The sequence below is a fragment of the Strix uralensis genome, chromosome 4 (genome assembly GCF_047716275.1).
Source record: "Strix uralensis isolate ZFMK-TIS-50842 chromosome 4, bStrUra1, whole genome shotgun sequence".
In the NCBI taxonomy this organism is placed as follows: Eukaryota; Metazoa; Chordata; class Aves; order Strigiformes; family Strigidae; genus Strix; species Strix uralensis.
Genome location: NC_133975.1, coordinates 32,313,239 through 32,330,446, shown reverse-complemented (window position 1 = coordinate 32,330,446; position 17,208 = coordinate 32,313,239). Strand labels below are relative to the sequence as shown.

The 17,208-nt window shown below is 34.6% G+C and overlaps 1 protein-coding gene across 1 annotated transcript in view; it reads left to right on the top strand.

Annotated features, from left to right (window-relative positions):
- Positions 1-265: 265 nt before the first annotated feature.
- The window catches only part of DLC1 (DLC1 Rho GTPase activating protein), a 254,089-nt gene continuing 237,146 nt past the window's right edge, over positions 266-17,208 (top strand). The window contains exon 1 of the mRNA XM_074866282.1: positions 266-402. The gene's annotated coding sequence lies outside the window, so the exon portion shown is untranslated. The remainder of the gene's footprint in view (positions 403-17,208) is intronic.

The window sequence follows — 17,208 nt, the reverse complement described above, 5'->3', positions numbered from 1 at the left end:
GTTTGCAGAATAAAGTAAATGGTAGAAATAATGACTAGAAGAAACTATAATCTCAGACTCATTGAAGAGGTGATTGAACTCCTGCCCTATACTATAAAGTGTGTTTCATTAATCCTTGGAGAGTTTGCAAAAAGCAAAGCTTCTGTCCCTGCCTCTTCATTGTTAATTAATCCTGAAGATTTAAGAAGCTTCCTTACTATTCCTATACTGTTCCCTTGTCCTGCTTAATCTTTCACTGACTCAGCTTCTCCTTTTTAGTCAGGCTGCAAAATTCAAGTCACTGATGGAGAATGAAGATGTCCATCTATTCTGGAGTCACATGGCCTGCATATGCATGTTGAAAAGCAAGAAGAGATAACCTGCACAGGCTCCTTTAACAACCTGCTGTGACCCTTCTGATAGGTAGGAGAGCTTTAGGGGTTCTTTGAACTGGATAAAAGAAACAAGTTGTGAAGTATTTCATTAATAAACTAATTCTTTGAAGAATCAGAGACTAAATCTTCTGAATTGTGAATAGTGGTACCTGGAATCTACAAAAAATGAGAGATCAAGGTGGGAAAGAAATATTTCAGGATGGCAGCTCTTCCAAAAAATTACCATTTTTCAGAGGAAAGTATTGGGAGTTCATTTAGTTCATTATATCTGTCAGGATAAGTCTTCAAATCTTCCAGAAGTTTCCCATTATAAATAGGCTTTATATGTGCTGAATTCCACTTTGAATTCTGTTGGAATGGAAGAATTCTACTGCAGTGTGAGTGAAATCTCATGAACTGAGAAACTGTTTGGATTCAGACACTGAGCTTGTTACAAATCAGTTGTTCTCAAGATTTTTCATCCTGCAGACCAGCTCATTTTTCTAGTAGTCTCAGATCACATATGATATATGATTGCTTCCATCTGTTTATCAGGTTAAATATCCGAACTGCAAGTGTGGAAGGAGAAACTCAGTTACGCACGTTGCTAACTGAATAGGTCTACTTAACAGAGGAAAATTTTTTTGCAACTTTCGTTTTTTTGAGTTGTAGTCACTGTAAATCACTTACTGCATTAACTTATAACTGTGACATAAATCAATTACAGTCTAAAACTGCATTCCTCTTTCTAGATTTTAATAAAATCTCTCTTGTCCTCAGAAATGACAATGGAATTACACCTGTCTGAGGACAGTTATCCAGGCATCACAGTCCTTGATGACAGCTGCTAAGCTGACTCTTAGGAAGGTTTCTCTCTTACTGAGGAACATAGCTTAAAATCCTGAGATTCACAAATTTTAGGATTTGTGTACTTGGAATAATTAACTCTCCAAAAATAAAAGTATTACAGATTTGTCAGTTTTCTCTGAATTAATAAACCTAAAAATATAAAAAACCCCACATTTATTCCAATGGTTTAAGGAGTTGAGCTTTTGATTATAAAATTGGACTCAGTGACAAAAGTAAATGTAAAGCATTAAGTACAGGTTGCATTTAACAACAAAGCTATTACTGAAGCACTGCAATATTTCAAGTGGTACAGTTCTGGTTTAGTTGGAGTGGACCTTATTTTGGGTCACTATACTTTCTTTTCAGAAGGAACTTTTCTGTCTTTCCTTCCTATGCCATTCTTAAGTGCTTTTTCTAGTTGTTGTCCATTAGGAACCCTGCTTCAGTAACAGAGCTCTGTGTCAGACTTCACTATAACGATTTGCAGATTTCCCTTCAATCCTTTGGAATTAGGATTTTCTTCTGTTGTTCCTTGAAGTTCAGCTAGGAATACACAGTTTGCACACTGATGAAGAATTTGTCTTCATGAGCTTTCTCAAAGTATTTTAATCATAGGGGTCACTATGAATCAAGAACACCTTCTCTGCAAAAGGGGAAGTTTTGTGAGAAGGCTAGTAATAACTATGTTTTTCCTAACTGCAAGATGGGAAAGGATTTAGAAAATCCCTTTGATCTTTCCAAATTATACCTAAGGGACTCTGTGGGTTACCTAGATATGCAGAAAAGCATACTTCAGTGTTTTCATTCGCACTCTGCTTTGAACCTCCCTTAGATTAGCATAACTTTGCACTACCCCTGTTAAGTGCTTTACTTTTTGCTTTTAGCTATCTTCTAGGTAATTATGGCAGACAGTGCTGAATCGCTACTTACTATCTTGAATGGTAAGGAAGGAAAAGAAATAACATCTTTCCTTAACACAAAGGAAACTGAGTCACTGAGAATTTACTATGATACCTTCTTTAAAACCATGCTGATAAGCATAAAAACGGTTAGTTCACTGAGAACAGGCTGCCTATCAATCTAGCCAAGACAAATAATTCAACAATTGATCTTGGTTAGACAGACAAGAGTTCATGTCTAGTGTACAAACACTGGCCTTTTCTAACGCAAAATTTGATTTGTTAAAGACAATAGCAACAACAACAAAAAAAAAAGCATTGTGGAATTCAGTGGATATGAAAGCGTTTGATATACCTTACCTTGATATATATTTGTATGTGTATATGACTAAATATGTGAGTAGGTGAAACAACTTGCAGTAAAAGCTTCATGCAAAAGCATACAATACATGTCTTTGCTATATTTACCACTTCGAGCAATTAGAAATTTTGTTTGAAAAATGTGTATGATGTCTGGAAAACATTCCAGATGTCTGCCCCTCTCTCAGAAAAGCTGTTTTTAATCTCTCCTTTCTCTAGTTTGTAAACTAATCATAAAAATCTAGTATGGGGTGAAGGGCATGGAAGTTGGGCTCCTATCAAGTATTGTTAATCTTGAGTTATTCTTCTTTAACTACTCAGATAACAAAATACTCTTATCCAAAATACTCTTTTTGGTTAACTTTGGCCTCTTGGTAAAGCATATCTCATTTCTCTTATGTTTCCTTTAAACCTCAGTTTGTCATGGGAGGCAGAGCAAAAACAGTTACTTTCCTTTACTTTGAATATCACAGCTGAATCTTCAGGTCTGCTTCACACCAGTTATAGGTGAGCACATCTCCTGCTGGTGTCCTCAGATCTGAACACAGCATATATTATTTTTTCCTTCCTTTCCATTTCACCAATTTTTAACTTCTTTTTAAAAACATATAACTTGCATCTTTTTCCCTTATGTGTTACTAATCTTTTATCTTCCCCCAAAATATTTGCGGTGTATAGTGTGTCACCATTTCTCAGGTATCTTTTCATTATCTTCTCTCAAGCCACTTGATAAAATGTCCTTTTTTAATTTTTTCCCCACTTTCATACCATGATGCATGTTTCTTTTCTAGAGTCTCCTTGCTCCTTTGTCCTTTAGAGAAATTTAATTAGTAAATTAGGTAACTATAAGCTATATAAAATAAAATAAGATTTTACAAGCAATGCTGAGTTGCACTGTGTGCCAATGTTCATTTTGTTCTGAATTGGGATTGTTTTATCAGTATAAACTTCTGTTCAAAAGACCAAATTCCAGTTACCTAATTAGCTCAGTGGGGAGTTTCCTTGCAACTGAAACATTTATGTTTATATAGAAACACTAACTGGAGTTGCTCTTATAAATGATGGAGTATGGGAATAAAACAGTTTGTTTCAATTTATCTTAACTTTCTATTGCCTTCAAATCTTTGAATAGTATCACTCTCATAATGACAAACAAATTGGATATAGTGCTATTATTTACTCCAGTATGTTTTATTTTGTCCCTTGTATTTGAGGAAAAATCATTGTTTCTCAAATAAACTCAAAGCCTACTGTTGTGCTTATCCTGGTTTTGCTCAAGTTAAACATACGGACTTGAAAAAAAGCTGTGAAAACAGTCTTTATCATTGTCAGTTTTGCCATTTCTAGAAGGATTAGCAGCTGGGAGGCTCTGAACAATCATGGTAGTCAGACTAAGAAAAGTAGGAAATCTGAGAGAGAGGAAAAGAAGTCTTACTAAGCTAAATTTGGAGAAATGTACTCAATTTTAAAATGCCATGCAAGAAACAAATATTGCCAATGAAAATATCAAGAATGGAAAGAGGAAGAAAGCATCAGCAAGGGATGAATAGAATATTTATTCTGTAAAAAGGGAAGCGGAAACCCTTCAAGATGAAAGTTGTATGTGATCTTATTTTCTACTCAAAATCAGCAATACATTTTTAGTGGAAAAAATATCATAATGGTAATTATAAAGAACTCAATAAATTGCATTTTTAAAGACAGATTAACAAATCACCCCAATGTCTAATCAATATCAATAAGGGCTAAACTCCCTCCTCCCCCTAACAAAACCAACACAACTTCCTCTGAGACAGGTTGTTTCAGAAACTCCCTTAATGAGGTTTCTTCTTTTTTCCAGGCTCCTAATACATCAGGAGCATATTTTGAGGCAAATCTCCCAGTCATCCTTATTTACTATGTTTTGTGTTGCATTACAGAACAGGCTCAAGGAGCATCCCCCTCAGGGAAGAAACAACTGCATCACATGGAGCACATGTAATACATCTAGCCCAGGACACCCAACTAGAACTAGTTCAAAGAACAAAACCTCCAAAATGTATACAATATAGATCTCACTTCCTCAGCTATTTTCCTCTACAGGTTTACTTTTGTTGGTCAACACTACTTACCAATGTAGACATAAGCTCTGTGGTCCAAAACTAGACTAAATAGACCGCAAGATCATGTAGACATTGGTACAGCAAGTGCTGTGTAAAAAGCTCTGTGGATAGCTGATAGTCTTGGCTCACTGATATTTTTGAAAAAGTGGAAGAAAGCTTGTCTGGACATAAAATGGAATGGAATATGAATGGAATCAAAAAACATATGAATGGAATCAAAAAACATCTCTTTAGTTTTTCACAGTATTAGCTGTTAAAGACAAATAATAAGGAAGGACGTTTATAAAATAAAGTTATTTAGAGTAAAGCAACTTAAAATTTCCATTTTAGAAAAGTGTGGATGAAATTTTGCCTTTCAGGTTTTTTTCCTGTTTGGTTTTGGGGTTTTTTTTCCCTAACAGTCTCAATGCATTTTGGTTGTTTAATCTTTGTTTTCCAAAACAAATTGTTTAGGCCCAGTTTTTCTTCAAATTCCTTTCTTCTTAAGATTGATTTCTCAAATAAGTGAGATGTATGCAACTCTGAGTATATCTGTCTTTAACTTTTGAACCTATTGGCTTCCTAGTTTAGGAATACTAGGCTTGAAGAGAGTTGGAAAAGAGTGAAAGCTACTGAGAGTGAGCATTGAGAATCTAAATGTAAGAGATAATACCATAAGAAATCAGACTGAATTATCCCTGCTGTTCATGGAGCAACTTGCCATTTGTGTGAAATAGTGAACTAGCTAAATGCTTTCTTCAACAGTTACATATCAGATATTTCATTTCATCTCATGGAGACATTACTTGCATTTTACTTTTCTTATGGGTTCTGGGCATTGATTAATGTGGAAACCACCAAATCCTCTGGTTTTAATTTAAATGTTGAGGGGGTTTGTGTTTTGTTGAGCTTCAGGGAGTTTTGGGGGATTTTTTTTTTAAAAAAAGCACTTTTCTAAGAATTATATAGCTCAGCATAAGCAGAGATATATGCAATGTGGTTGCACTGGTATGTAATGTACAGCGGTGATCTCCCAACCCACTTAGTGTTGGTGCTGCAGATATGTCTTCACTCATATTTACAAAAAAAGTGAGCATATGCCCTGATCCACTAACAAAACCTGCATTAAGTGATTGCACTGTCCCCACAGAGTCCTATCCCATTCCTGGATGGAAGTCACATTTGAAAAACCTGCTGCAGCTATTGATGGCCTCCTTGTTTTCATCACAGCATCCTTCTAATTACCATCTGGCAACTAGAAGGACTAGAATAAAAATATTTTCACATTTGCATCATTGCTTTCTGTACTTTTGTCCTAATAAGTTCACACTTGTGTTTTGAAATTACTCTCAGCTGTCTTTAAAACAGCTTATCTCAAATTGTGCTGTAGGGAAGTAGTGTGGTCTAGAGAACAAACGGGTTTTGATGTCTGTCATTCAGAGATTTCAGTATTAGCAGCCAACTGAGATGAATGGGAGGTATTTCTATATTAGGTTCAATTTTAATACTTGCTGGAATTAGGGGAAGGAAAGGGAGGGGCAAAAAAAGGCAGATATTTTTCTTCCAGAATCATCTAGCTCTGTGTTCTGTGGAACAGATGCTACCCTTCATACAGGAGAAGAGACTGAAGGAAGTCTTCCCCTGGAAAGTGTCATGAATTCCTTGGAGGGGATGAACAATTTTATTCCCCCTACAGAAGAGGCAGGAGGGCTTCACCATGTATCTGTGGTGAGTCAAGCCATCTCATCTGGGACACAGTAACAGGCAGACTTCTCCACACCAGCCCAGATGCTGGAGTGGCCAAACATTCCTGCCACTGAAACCTCTTCCACAGCTCATTACACAGTGTGCACATTTGCCTGGTAAAACAAAGAAGCTCATCTCAATTCTTTGAGTTCCAGCAGACCCAGTCCATATTGTACTCAAGTTTTCAGAAAGATCCATTAGCAAAAAAGCTTGTTCATAAAAGAGTTAAGTCTTCTCAGTTCTTAATAAGTTAGTAAGTGGACAAAATAGACACTCAATTAAACTGTTAACAAATATTGTAAGTTTCAGCCTTTTCTTCTATATCTCCAAGGGGGAAATAAAAAACAGGCAAAGAGTTGTCAGAAATGTTGGATTTTCTTGATTTTGTAATTGGATATTCTGTACAAGGAGGATGTAGTCATAAGACGACATAAGAATGGTGGTACTGTATAACAAGACTAGGTCAGATCAAAAGTATATCTGGCCCAATACTCTGTCATCACAGTGGCCAGAAGCAAATTCTACTAGGGGCAAGTCATGAAAGAATATAAGAACAGGACCACCTCACAAGGAGGATTTCCCTGGTAGTTCTCTTTAGCCCTCCGGTTTCCTCAAAAGTCTTTAGCTTAGCTCAGAAACTCAAGCTAGAGTTTGTATCTTTGTTCAATAGCCCTTGATACATCTAATTACAAATGGAAAGGTTGTCCTCGGTGTTCTGCCTTAAGTAATGTGAATCACAAATTGGGACCTTCCTTAATTCATAAGAATTCTGAATAAAATTATAGTAAGATTAAAGAACAACAACATGCAATTTCATATATACCTTTGCCTGAACATTTATATTATGCTTAAATGCCTGTCTTTGCACCCTGGAGGTTTTTTACGTCTGTAATATTAGCAAAGTGTTATACTAAAGCTGTTCTCTCCCACAAAACCTCATTTATCTTTATGGTTACTCTTTCTTAGGTGTTTTGAAAATCTGCATCCATAGACCTCCTAATAAAAATTAAAAACATGCATCTACACCACACTTTGTTTTTCAGTAATTCTCAGCAGACACATCCCAGATCCCATTTCCTATCTGCAATCTAGCCAATGTCTTGTAGCATGTCGATCTTTCTCCACCTTTTGCAATTGGTATGATCTCAATACTAAGTATGGTACTAACAGAAATTTTATATGTGGTTGGGAACCTGTAGTCTAGAAATAAAAGCCATTTTTGCAACCAAACCTGTGCTGATTTATACGGTTATTGGTTTGGGTTTTCTTTTTTTTGGAAAATATAAGTAGTAATTTTTGGAATACTGCAAAAATATTCATAAAATCAAATTAAAAAGTTATAAATAGGGAAATAAAATGGCATTTCGGAGACTACTGCATGTGTCATCTGGAATTCCTATATTTATATGTTTACCAGAGTTTCATGTTAAAGCAAATTCTAAAACCAAATTCTTCTTCTGTCTCTTTTCATGTAAGTAAAAACTGTACGTTAAAAACTTCAAAAATCAGCGTTAGAAGGGAAGGGATGGTCTGTCATGAGATAGTCATAGTTGAGAGTAGCTTAAAAAGTAGAAAACACTTGCATTGTAGAGTGTAAAATACTATTCAGATTGATGTCTGAAACATCTAAATTATTTTTGTTTGCTGCTGTTAGCAGGCTGAGCTCACTGTCTATGTTCCTTTATATTCTCATCTAGACTGAATTTTCCAAAAGCAAATCAAGTTGCAGGAGGACTTAAATCTGTTTTGTCAGAGCTCACTAGGAAGCAGTGGGCCACAGGGGCCAGGACAGGGCGAGATGATGAGCCTTCACTTGGGCACATGGACAGGGGAGTGTGCCCCCATAGAGTGTGGGGAGCCGAACAGAAGAATTCCCTTCTGTTTCCATAAATAAAACCCAGTCTGAGGCAACGCTCAACACTATATACATCTGAAGTAACACAATGACAAACTTGGTCTTAACTCCAGAATTAACTTGTGTATCTTTCAGTTCTGTGGGTTAACATGAACCAAGACTGTACAGATATACATGGCCAAATTTCATCCACATCCCACATATCCCATCATTTCAAGTTGAAAGATTCTGGTCCTTAACTTAGTGTCAATATGCTCTTGGTATTAAAAGAATGTTTAATTTGTTTATGAATTATTTATATTTCTTAGAAATTTAGTAATTATTTCTTTAATTAGTAAAGATTTTTAAAAAAGCAACTTAAATTGAGATAGCTAATAACCTTATCTCTAAATGCATTATGCTGTGAAGTGATTTGCATGCTGGCTGTGCATCTGCTTCAGTTGCTGTCATATTATTATTTTTTTATTTTGCTGAGAAACTTCCATTTTAGCTAAAACACCTAAAAAGCATTTTATACAAACATTTTCTTCTCCAGGACTAAGAACCAGCACATTGTATACATGTCTTTGAAAGTTTTTGAGATTGGGTGGATGTGGGACCTTTTCATTCTTAGCAGTTTTCAGAGCCTATATGGCTATTGAAAAAACCACTAGAAACAGACTACAATTCCTTCTGCTGTGTAAAATCCTGATAACATGTATAGTCATTCACAGACTCCAGTTTTCTTGTGTCAAACTCATATTACATTTCAGTAACTGAAGTAACAGAGATTTTCATATTGTGGTGTTTTGTTGAGAAGCTACTGCCTTTGATTAATGAATAATATGTTTCACAAAACCAAGGAAGTTAAGAAAGCACACTTTTTTAATACCTATCTGTTAAGGAAGTGTGGCATCTTAGCTTTTTTCGAAGCTTTTTTTGTTGGCATAAAGAATTAGACTGTCCATGTGATACCAGAAAAAGAAAGTACTGATATGAGCTTGTAGTTCACAGAAATGAGAATGACTACCACTTTGTCAAAGAAAACTCCTTATGTCTGTAGAGAGACAACATTATAAATTCTAAGCTTAGTATCTTAGATACATAATTGTTCTGAAGATCCTTCTACTTTGTACTGTTCTCTTCAACAGAAAGAAAAATTCTAGCTTAGACTTTCTTACTTTATCTAAGTAAGATTTATTAGTTGCCACTCATAAATACAGTGTTCAGTACATGTTTCAGTATTTAAATATATCTAAATACCTCTAGCTGCTATGAAGCACTGATTAACCTATAACCTATAGTTATTTGTGTATTAATATTACCTGTACTCAAAAGTTATAAGCCTATTCTCATTTCCTACTTAAATACAATGTCTCTGGTGCTTTTTTTTTTTGTTAAAATAGCCCTTTCGTTGAAAGATTCCTGCTATGTAAAATTACATATTACAGAAGGATTTTTCTCTACCAAAAAAATATATTTTATTCTTTTTTTTTCTCCCCTTGGTCTTTCTTCAAAAAACACAAAAACTTCATCTTTGAGGCAGTAACTCTTCAATTTGATTCCATAAGGACAGCAGTAAAAACTATAAATATATTAAAGCTATATATGTATTTGGCCCAAATTAAATGTATTTCTGGAATGTAAGTTTATCCTTTTGGAAGCCTGGATCTGTCACTAGGTGTACCTATGCAGTTCTCTCTGTATTCAAAACTTACAATTTTGATCTGAACAAATCTTGTGTTTTGTATAGATTGATTGTTCAGTCATCATATATGACGATTTATATTGTCATGTAAATGACAATACTTATCAAATAATGTATTTCTTCTAATGATTATGCAAACTGCTTTAAGGCAGCACAGTGCAGCTAAACTTAATGACACTAAATAAAATGATACCAGGAAGGAATCTGTCTGAAGTAATCCAATAATTCCCTATTGTTTGGGAAGTCTGAATTTATTTTGAGTAATCAGCAGTTTCTACAAGAAAACAGTGGTAATTATATTTATGTCTCCCAAGTATTTTCTCAGGAAACAGACAAACAGCCTTGCTTGGTTTGTTTTAAGAACAAGCACAGTACCACTATAAGTATTTTCTTGTTGACTCTGAAGATGAAAGAGATTACTAATGGAATGAAATGTGATACTGAAAGAACAAATTTTTAGGGTATTTTGCAAAAGAGATAATAAAGGCAGAGTCTGCACAAACTATACATTCTGTAGAAATGTTAAACAGGGTGTACGTATCCAAATGCAAAACAAACAAGGCTTTGACATTTTATGCTGTATAGGATGAAAATTGACAATAACACCACATATTCAGTTAGGCGTGGGTCATGAGCTTCAGAAGATTGAGAACTAATCTGGAAAGCAGATTAACATTACAGAAGCCACAGATAGATCAGTACAACGTTATGTTTGGGGTTTTTTTTAATGGGATATTTGGCACAACTTTAATGAGTGGAAAGTACTTCCTAGATATTCAAACAAAATGTACTTTTCCCCAGACATATATATGGTTGTATAGTGTTCTCCATAACAGCAGCACTGAAGAAATAAATATTTTAAGATTTTGCATTTTGTAAGATGGAGTCCACTGGCCATCTTCCACATAACTCAAGGGATGTCCAGTTAGGTTAGGTTAAGAAGTGATCTTAATCTTAATTTGCATGGTTCTCCTCAGCTCTCTGTCCTTCAGTCTGTCAAGCAGTTTAAGCAGCTGCAGCATATAAAGTCAATAGATGGTTGCAGATGGATCATTATAAGCAGGAGATGACATACATAATTTAAACCAATTTTTTATCACTTTTTGGTTTTAATTTTCTGACTTTAAGCTGTGATACCAAATTAATAAGCAACTATAATGACTAATTTGTCATAGTCTCTTGATAATAATGATCACCAAGATTTCATTGTTAAATGTATTATCATTTAAATGTTCTATAGAGGTTTATAAATAGCTTTTTTTCATAGATAGGCATGCAGTAACTGAAGAATCTAGAAATGGCTTTCATTATACATTATGGTTATAACCCTTTTTCTCAGTGTTTGATATTTCAGTCACATGTGAAGCCAGAAACAGCTAGAAAAAAGTCCAATATTTTCTGCAATTAACCACTGGCAATTATGAGGTTAAGGGATACTATCATGTTTAAAGTGGTGGTCCATAAACTCTTAATTCTTTCTGGAAATAGCTGTGTGGTTTTAATAGCCTTATAATGCATGTAGAAAACTTTGCATAAGATATGGTTAACATCATCAGAAGACAATACTACAAGCAGTGGCAGTATAAGAACTTTATGCATTTGTACTCAGTAAGAAAAACAAAGCCAGCAACAATAAGTAAATATAGAGTGTTTTTACTTTTGTATCATAATCCATTCTTTTGCAAACAGTCTACAGGTTGATGAAGAGTTCAGTTTTCTTACCCATTCCCTTTAGAAATAACCATGATAATTACTTTACTTATGTAGATTTTTGTCTCCTGGAACTGAATAGCACTGTTGAAATGTACCGGTCTGAACTTGATTTGACCTAATGGTTCATAAGACTTTCTGCTGAACATTTCCTGTACTTATTAAATTCTTTTGGTATTCAGGTAACCTTTTTAGATTAATTCCTAGGAAGAAGTCCACTGTCACAGTTTCTTACTGCAAGTACTCCCAGAAGTTGGTCAGAGGACTCTGTGTTTCTCTATTCACCCACTCATTTGCCACTGTGAGAATAAATTCCTGGATGTTATTGTATGCTCTTACACGTCCAACCACAGAAAGGGGGTTTAGGAAGTGGATCAACAGCTTCTATGTTCTTAGATTCCATTTGGAATAGGTGTACAAAAATAAAATAATAAACAGTAAATATAGATACAGAGAGACAACAACTGCAAAAAATCAGTAGAGGATGAGAGGAAACAGCCTCAAGTTGCACCAGGGACGTTTAGATTGGATATTAGGAAAAATTTCTTCACTGAAAGGATTATCAAGCGCTGAAACAAGCTGCCCAGGGAAGTGGTTGGATGCCATCCCCAGAGGTATTTAAAAGAGGTATAGATGTGGCACTTCGGGACAGGGCTTAGTGGTGGACTTGGCAGTGTTAGGTTTATGGTTCAACTAGTCTTAAAGGTCTTTTCCAACGTAAATGATTCTATGATTCTAGGTCTGAAAGCTCTCATGTATGCTATGCTGAACAGACGTGACCATTGAGAGACTGTGTCATTCCACAGTCCTGAAAGCAATTGGGAAGGATGAATCCAAATAGCTTGCAAAAGTCTGGAACAAACAGACCATATCCTCAACTGCTGTAAATTGAAGTGGTTCCCCTGAGTTTAGTGCAGCCATTTCAATCCTATCACAAGAACAATAACAGGAACAAAACGTGACTTTTCAAGTAAATGTACTTCAATATCCTTCCAAGAACATTCATATAAATGAGATTTAAGGAAAGAATTGTCTTCACTGAGAGTTTGAAGAGTGTTGGAGAACCTGACTGCATATTGTCTACTCGTACTCAATATTTAATGCTACTATCCTTAATATTTACCATATGTAAGCATGCATCCTGCTTTATCAGTGCCTGTCAGCTCTACGGAAATAAAATGTACCACCCTTACCCATGCGATCATTTTTAACTTATCTTGTAAACAAAATACCTTTATGCAATACTTGAAAACAGAAGTCAGTTACTTACATCTTCATGCTTTACTTTTGCTTGAAATTTGCGGCCTTTAAAACAAAAATTGTCTTCAAAAGGGCTTGATTTAAAAATTAATAACTGCTTGAAAGACACCACCAGAATAGAAGATATAGTCTTCACAACAGGAAATGTAAGATATAGTTCAGCAATATGCAGCTTTCTGAGTTTCTTGCCAAGTTATGACAGATACATTGAACAATTACTAAAAGGTAGAAGAAAGGCCAAAATCAAGATAGCATATTCCAGTGAGACTGGAACCATTTATTTTTCAATTAGCTCTTGAAACTGCGGTTTAACTTCAGTTTACATCATTATGTAACAGTATCAACCAAATAACTTTGCAACATCTTGCTGAACTTTAGTGTTACTTATCTAGAAACCTGAAGTTGTAGATTGTGGCAGTTTTTATTTCAATGGGGACTGCAGTAATTGTACTCTTACAGGTTTTGTCATCAGTTTGCCAACACAAGAAAAGGTGTGTTCATAAACCAGCATGTCCACTGGCAGATGCACTTGAGAGCTAATTCGAGGGAAGTTTCATTGCCCTCATGACATTTAATTGCATCCACCTTTGGTGTTTCTGAAATGCTTCCCCCTACTAAAATAGAGTAGCCTGAAAGGGTTTGATATGAAAATTAATGAAGAAAAGTTTTTAAAATACTAACACAGAAAATCCTATCAACATTTGAAGCTTGTAAAGGAGTGAGATTTGTTTGGAGCAGTGGCTAACAATCCATGTCAGGGACTGTTGTCTGACAAACACACTTTAAATAGCCTAATCTATTATAAACAAAATCCTTCTTTTGTTCATTCAAACATGAATTTGAATGATCAAAAAGTCCTAAACAGGAAATAGAACAAACAGTACTAAAAATAGGTGATATGCATAAGGATTATCATATACCCATTTTGGAAGTCATTTCATTCCTTTAATCAGTGTTAGTCCTTTTGTGGCATATTATTTTGGTGCTTGTGCCTGCCTCAGGAGAACCTCTGGATTTCAGAGTTTATCTTCTGTGGAAAAATTAGAAACTTTGAATAAAAAGCAATATGGCCTTATCTTTCTTTTTTCCCTTTGGTGGCTTAATGATAACCTTTGTTAACATGTCACTAAGAACAGGAAGGTATATAAACAGATGCAAGACTATAGGCATTTAAACAACGATTTAAATGTTTCTGTCTAAATTATTAAGAAGTTTAGGTTCTTTGACAATTAGAATTCAATATTCCAAATTGCAGAAATGTAACTAGCAAATTGCAAATGAACAGTTTATTTAGAATTGTTTTTATTTGGGTTTTTGGGGGGGGGGGTTTAAGTGATACACTATTTCTCACAGTGATACATGCAGGTATTGTTGCTTCTCCTAGTGAGTTTGAGTCCTGAAAAGTGTCTATCTAAAGATTGATAAGGACATTTCTCAAGTAGTTTCAATTATATCCTCTTCATAAAGTCTTGGCAGTGAAGAATTTTAAATATAGACGTAGCCTTAACATATTGAAATGAATGTCATTTTACTGAAATAACCATTTGTAAATTTATTGGAACTGGGAAGTTGTAAAGAGCATTTTTTAGACTTCTTCATGCAACGCATTTTTACTGTACTCCAGTGCAGTGGGACCTAGCAAGGATAGGATCTGAACAGAACAAGAACATGAAATCTGGGTTTCTCTCATACCTGACCACTTCTTCATGAAATGTCTTGGCATGAACAAAATAATATATTTGATACAGTATGAAATGCAAAAGTATGAAATACTTCATGAAATCATTCAGTTCTACTGTGAAGCAAAAGCAAATCTTGAAACTTTGGAAACAGTTAAAAAAACAGAGATGTCTGCCTCTGTCTTGCTGTACTTTCAGGAGTTTCCAGGCGTATTTAAATAAAATAGATTTTTTTCTTCAGTCATCAGAGGAAATATCTTGGGTTTAACTACACTCTTTAGGAAAAAGAAAGAAAGATGTCAGCAAAAGCTTTCATGTTTTTGTACAAGGCATATGGCAATTTCTATTGCTTAAGACAAATGAGAGTAAGACCTCAGGTGCTCTTCTTTTTTTTTTCCTTTTTTCCTTTTTTCTTTTTTTTTTTCCTTTTTTTCTTTTTTTTTTTTTTTTTTGGTTTTCTATATACATTACTTTCTCCGCAGGATTGCTTTTTAAGCATGAAAACAGATCGTGTCAGTCCACAAACCCTAGTGATTCTGTTTTACTGCAGAAGTTTGAATTCTGCATGCAATAAACCATTGCTATATTGTCTGTTAATGATTGTCTATAAACACAGCTGCATGATTCAGATAAATTCTCATTGATTTATATAGGGAGTTGACTGAGCAAGAACTGGGTTATGGAAAAGCCCCACCACAACATGTAGTTCTAGGTCTAGAAAGAAGAATCACATATTCAGACAAATGAAGAGCGGCTGAAAATATCCATGTCTGTAATATATTAATATCTGTGTACAGCTACAACAGAAATTGCTTGAATACCTTGAATTTCTCTTAGTTTTTGAATCGTTTTGGTAGTTCATTTTACATAGGATCATGTAAATAGCATATTATTAGTTTCTCTTTCCATTATATGTCATGGAGTGTATTCAGTTTATACTAGTATGACAAAAAGTATTTTATATTTATGTATAAATAGCATTATATATGTGATATTCTTTCATACATTGTTCTCGATTTATAATTATTTTAGAAATAAAATATAGTTATAATAATAATAGGATATTATAATTCTTCATCTAACATTACCTAAACAGAAACTTGAGTTGTCTGAATATCTGATTTATATGGCCTAGCTTTGAACCATATGGTTTTCCAAGCTGCAGAGGTACCAACAAAAAAGACCATCTCTGAGTTTGATTTAAGCTCAGAAATAGCAAGGAGCTAAATTCTAACATTTTAGTATAGCCAGTCCAACTGCAGTGGAAGTGCATTTTATCACTTACAAAGTACAGCAGTGCTATTAACTTGTCTCAGTAGTGAATTACCTTGTTTCTTATTACTTCTCCATTCCTCTATTTACTTTTTTCAGTTCTATTGATTGTCCAAGATCCAACAGAATTATTAAGATTTTCAGACTTAGATGTTCTGATTCCATGTGCTCTTTCTTTTATTTTTTCACCTTAAAATACTGTTATATGCTTTTTTTTATAGTTATCATGTTAAAGTTTTATTAAAGCAGCTTAGAACAAGTATTGAAACTCTGGTTATTCCCCTCTTTTTTGTAGATGAGATAGCAGGAAAAGATATATAGGAGACAGTGTGTCCTCAGTTTTCTCAGACAGACAGGAAATGGACAGACATTGTCTACGATGTCCTTTTCTCTTTTTTTAGCTATTCATCAAGCATTAAAATGTTTGAAAGTAAGTTGTCTTTGCAAAACTGTTTCACAGAGCAAACCATGTCTGAATAATTTTGTAACTTTTAAATACATCCTCACACATTTTAAATGTCTCATTCCTGTGACCACCTTGTGCAAAAAAACCCTTTTTATTGAAACCAAAGCTTCCTGATAGAACATTAAGTAAAGTTTAACTGAAGAAAAATAATTAGGGAAAAAAAAAAAAAAACAAAAACATTTTAATTAAAATTGTGTCTTGAAATATCTGTTTATTTTTTTGGAACAGTGTGTTTCAATTTTTCATCACTTTTTTGGTACAAAACCCAACATTCTTAATAAATTTTAACTGTAAGGAAACTAAAGGCTTTTTGTTTTATTTTGATTCCCCAAAAATAAATTTCAAAACTGTGTAATTTACACAATTGTGTAATTGCAAATAAAATGTGTCTCTTTGCAACATGTAATTTATTCACTGAATTCCAAACTGGAAATCTTTCAGGAAAATAGTATAAATTGCACTTTACGGTAGAGTGAAAGTTATGCATTCAGATCTCGGGCTAGACAAATATAGTTAAAAATAATTCTGAAAAGCTATTTACCTCTGGGGGTGCACTTCTGACTGTTAGGAGTTTACCACCACATATGCCATTTCCTTTTATGGGCTTCAAAGACCTCTGTCTTTGAAGATGCAGAGGTTAGCCTGGTCAGTCATTCCACTTAAGGTTGTCTACCTCCACAGTCCATGTACATGAAAGCTACTGGGAAAAATTTCAAACCCACTTCCATTTGGGCCTGCATAATTTTGCAACTAACTTTTAAAGTTAATACTGTAATTTTAAGGCTGAAAAATGCATATATAGAATTACATGTACGACAATGAAGACCACATTCAGCAAATTTAGCAGACTTTAGCACAAAGTTCCACATGCTGAGGAGCTAAAGCTTGACAAATTAGCTCCAGATATGACCATATTAGTGGGAGCTGGAGACAGCCCTACAGGGCTGGCGTTTCTTTAACTAAAGAAATGCCCTCGAGAAGACTCACTTTA